Below are 5,453 nucleotides of genomic sequence, written 5' to 3' on the forward strand. Positions count from 1 at the left end.
CCTTCGGCACTCCGGTGTTCTCCGAAATCACCCGGAACACTTCCGGTGTCCGAATATAGTCGTCCAATATATCAATCTTTATGTCTCGACCATTTCGAGACTCCTCGTCATGTCCGTGATCACATCCGGGACTCCGAACAAACTTCGGTACATCAATACTTATAAACTCATAATAAAACTGTCATCGTAACGTTAAGCGTGCGGACCCTACGGGTTCGAGAACTATGTAGACATGACCTAGAACTATTCTCAGTCAATAACCAATAGTGGAACCTGGATGTTCATATTGGTTCCTACATATTCTACGAAGATCTTTATCAGTCAAACCGCATAACAACATACGTTGTTCCCTTTGTCATCGGTATGTTACTTGCCCGAGATTCGATCGTCGGTATCCAATACCTAGTTCAATCTCGTTACCGGCAAGTCTCTTTACTCGTTCCATAATACATCATTTCATAACTAACTCATTAGTTACAATGCTTGCAAGGCTTAAGTGATGAGTATTACCGAGAGGGCCCAGAGATACCTCTCCGACAATCGGAGTGACAAAACCTAATCTCGAATTATGCCAACTCAACATGTACCTATGGAGACACCTGCAGGGCACCTTTATAATCACCCAGTTACGTTGTGACGTTTGGTAGCACACAAAGTGTTCCTCCGGTAAACGGGAGTTGCACAATCTCATAGTTGTAGGAACTTTGTATAAGTCATGAAGAAAGCAATAGCAACATACTAAACGATCAAGTGCTAAGCTAACGGAATGGGTCAAGTAAATCACATCATTCTCCTAATGATGTGATCCCATTAATCAAATGACAACACTTGTCTATGGTTAGGAAACATAACCATCTTTGATCAATGAGCTAGTCAAGTAGAGGCATACTAGTGACACTATGTTTGTCTATGTATTCACACATGTATCATGTTTCCGGTTAATACAATTCTAGCATGAATAATAAACATTTATCATGATATGAGGAAATAAATAATAACTTTATTATTGCCTCTAGGGCATATTTCCTTCAAAAGGTGCTCTACATGTGTCTCCGATGGTACTTGTTGAGTTGGCATATATCGAGATTAGTATTTGTCAACCTGATTGTCGGAAAGGTATCTTTGGGCCCTCTCGGTAATGCACATCACTATAAGCCTTGCAAGCAATGTGACTAATGAGTTAGTTGTGGGATGATGCATTACGTAACGAGTAAAGAGGCTTGCCGGTAACGAGATTGAGCTAGGTATTGAGATACCGACGATCGAATCTCGGGCAAGTAACATACCAATGACAAAGGAAACAACGTATGTTGTTATGCGGTTCGACCGATAAAGATCTTCGTAGAATATGTAGGAGCCAATATGGGCATCCAGGTTCCGCTATTGGTTATTGACCAGAGAGATGTCTCGGTCATGTCTACATAGTTCTCGAACCTGTAGGGTCCGCACGCTTAACGTTTGTTGACGATATAGTATTATATGAGTTATGTATGTTGGTGACCGAATGTTGTTCGGAGTCCCGGATATGATCATGGACATGACGAGGAGGAATCGTCCGGAGATAAAGTTTGATATATGGGACAATAGTGTTTGATATCTAGAAGGGTTCCGGAATTCACCGGAAGGGGTTCCGGATGTTTCCCGAAATGTTTGGGTACGAGAACACATTATTTGGGCCAAAGGGGAAAGCCCACGAGGCTTTTGGAAAGTGCAAAAGGAAGTTTTGCGGAGACCAGAGGCTAGATGCCAGGAACCCTGGCGTCTAGGGGGTAGACTACGGGAACCCTGGTGTCTAGCCCTGGAGTCCGTGTAGGACTCTTGCCTTTCGGGCAAAACCGACTATGAGGAGGCTTTTACTCCAAGTTTCGACCCCAGGGCTCAACATATAAATAGTGGGGCAGGGCTAGCACCAAAGACACATCAAGAAACACGAACCTGTGTGCCAGCAACCCCGTCCCCTCTAGTTTATCCTCCGTCATAGTCTCCGTAGTGCTTAGGCGAAGCCCTGCGGATATTGTTCTTCACCAACACTGTCATCACGCCGTCGTGCTACCGGGGCTCATCTACTACTTCGCCCGTCTTGCTGGATCAAGAAGGCGAGGACGTCATCGAGCTGAACGTATGCTGAACGCGGAGGTGCCGTACGTTTGGTATTTGATCGCGGCAGATCGTGAAGTTGTACGACTACATCAACCGCGTTGATAAATGCTTCTGCTTAGCGATCTTCAAGGGTATGAAGATACACTCCCCCTCTCGTTGCTATGCATCACCATGATCTTGCATGTACGTAGGATTTTTTTTTTGAAATTACTACGTTCCCCATCAGTGGCATCCGAGCCAGGTTTATGCATAGATGTTATATGCACGAGTAGAACACAAGTGAGTTGTGGGCGATACAAGTCATACTGCTTACCAGCATGTCATACTTTGGTTCGGCGGTATTGTTGGATGAAGCGGCTCGGACCGACATTACACGTACGCTTACGCGAGACTGGTTCTACCAATGTGCTTTGCACATAGGTGGCTGGCGGGTGTCAGATTCTCCAACTTTAGTTGAACCGAGTGTGGCTACGCCCAGTCCTTGAGAAGGTTAAAACATCACTAACTTGACAAAATATCGTTGTGGTTTTGATGCGTAGGTAAGAACGGTTCTTTCTCAGCCCGTAGCAGCCATGTAAAACTTGCAACAACAAAGTAGAGGACGTCTAACTTGTTTTTGCAGGGCATGTTGTGATGTGATATGGTCAAGACATGATGCTAAATTTTATTGTATGAGATGATCATGTTTTGTAATAGAGTTATCGGCAACTGGCAGGAGCCATATGGTTGTCGCTTTATTGTATGCAATGCAATCGCCATGTAATTGCTTTACTTTATCACTAAGCGGTAGCGATAGTCGTAGAAGCAATAGTTGGCGAGACGGCAACGATGCTACGATGGAGATCAAGGTGTCGCACCGGCGATGATGGTGATCATGATGGTGCTTTGGAGATGGAGATCAAAGGCACAAGTTGATTATGGCCATATCATATCACTTATATTGATTGCATGTGATGTTTATCTTTTATGCATCTTATTTTTGCTTTGATTGACGACAGCACTGTAAGATAATCTCTCACTAAATGTCAAGGTATAAGTGTTCTCCCTGAGTATGCACCGTTGCGAAAGTTCTTCGTGCCGAGACACCACGTGATGATCGGGTGTGATAAGCTCTACGTTCAAATACAACGGGTGTAAGACAGTTTTGCACACGCAGAATACTCAGGTTAAACTTGACGAGCCTAGCATATGCAGATATGGCCTCGGAACACTGAGACCGAAAGGTCGAGCGTGAATCATATAGTAGATATGATCAACATAGTGATGTTCACCATTGAAAACTACTCCATCTCACATGATGACCGGACATGGTTTAGTTGATTTGGATCATGAGATCACTTAGATGATTAGAGGGATGTCTATCTAAGTGGGAGTTCTTAAGTAATATGATTAATTGAACTTTAATTTATCATGAACTTAGTCCTGATAGTATTTTGCAAATTATGTTGTAGATCAATAGCTCGAGTTGTTGCTTCCCTATGTTTTATATGTGTTCCTAGAGAAAACTAAGTTGAAATATGATAGTAGCAATGATGCAGATTGGATCCGTGATCTGAGGATTATCCTCAGTGCTGCACAGAAGAATTATGTCCTTGATGCACCGCTAGGTGACAAACCTATTGCAGGAGTAGATGCAGACGTTATGAACGTTTGGCTAGCTCAAAATGATGACTACTTGATAGTTTAGTGCACCATGCTTAACGGCTTAGAATCAGGACTTCAAAGACTTTTGGAACGTCATGGACCATATGAGATGTTCCAGGAGTTGAAGTTAATATTTCAAGCAAATACCCGAGTTGAGAGATATGAAGTCTCCAACAAGTTCTATAGCTAAAAGATGGATGAGAATAGCTCAAGCAGTGAGCATGTGCTCAGATTGTGTGGGTACTACAACACTTGAATCAAGTGGGAGTTAATCTTCCAGATAAGATAGTGATTGGCAGAGTTCTCTAGTCACCAGCACCGAGTTAGTAGAACTTCGTGATGAACTATAGTATGCAAGGGATGACGAAAACGATTCCCGAGCTTTTCATGATGATGAAATCGATGAAGGTAGAAATCAAGAAAAATCATCAAGTGTTGATGATTAACAAGACCACTAGTTTCAAGAAAAGGGCAAAGGGAAAGAAAGGGAACTTCATGTAGAATGGCAAGCAAGTTTTCACTTCCGTGAAGAAGCCCAAAGCTAGACTAAAGCCTGAAACTAAGTGTTTCTACTGCAAAGGAAATGGTCACTGGAATCGGAAATGCCCTGAATATTTGGCGGATAAGAAGGATGGCAAAGTGAAGAAGGGTATATTTTGATATACAGGTTATTGATGTGTACCTTACTAGTGTTTATAGTGGCCCCTTGGTATTTGATACTTGTTCGGTTGCTAAAAATTAGTAAACTCAAAACAGGAGTTACATAATAAACAGAGACTAGTTGAGGGTGAAGTGATGATGTGTGTTGGAAGTGGTTCCAATATTGATATGATCATCATCGCACACTCCCTATACTTTCGGGATTAGTGTTAAACCTAAATAAATGTTATTTAGCGTTTGTGATGAGCATGAATATGATTTGATCATGTTTATTACAATACGATTATTCAGTTAAAGTCAGAGAATAATTGTTGTTCTGTTTACATGAATAAAACCTTCGATGGTCATACACCCAATGAAAATAGTTTGTTGGATCTCGATCGTAGTGATACACATATTCATAATATTGATGCCCAAAGATGCAAAGTTGATAATGATAAGTGCAACTTATTTGTGGCACTACCATTTGGGTCATATCGGTGTAAAGCGCATGAAGAAACTCCATAAAGATGGAATTTTGGAATCACTTGATTATGAATCATTTGATGCTTGCAAACTGTGCCTTATGGGCAAGATGACTAAAACTCCGTTCTCCGGAACAATGGAACGAGCTAGTGACTTGTTGGAAATAATACATACCGATGTATGCGATCCAATGAGTGTTGATGCTCGTGGCGAGTTTTGTTATTTTCTGACCTTCACAGATGATTTGAGCAGATATGGGTATATCTACTTAATGAAACACAAGTCTGAAACATTTGAAAAGTTCAAAGAATTTCAGAGTGAAGTGGGGAATCATCGTCACAAGAAAATAAAGTTTCTACGATCTGATCGTGGAGGAGAATATTTGAGTTACGAGTTTGGCCTTCATATAAAAATGTGGAATAGTTTCACAGCTCACGCCACATGGAACACCACAGCATAATGGTGTGTCCAAACATCGTAACCACACTTTATTGGATATGGTGCGATCTATGATGTATCTTACCGGTTTATCACTATCGTTTTGGGGTTATGCATTAGAAACAACTGCATTCACTTTAAAATAG

The sequence above is a fragment of the Triticum aestivum genome, chromosome 2B (genome assembly GCF_018294505.1).
Source record: "Triticum aestivum cultivar Chinese Spring chromosome 2B, IWGSC CS RefSeq v2.1, whole genome shotgun sequence".
In the NCBI taxonomy this organism is placed as follows: domain Eukaryota; kingdom Viridiplantae; phylum Streptophyta; class Magnoliopsida; order Poales; family Poaceae; genus Triticum; species Triticum aestivum.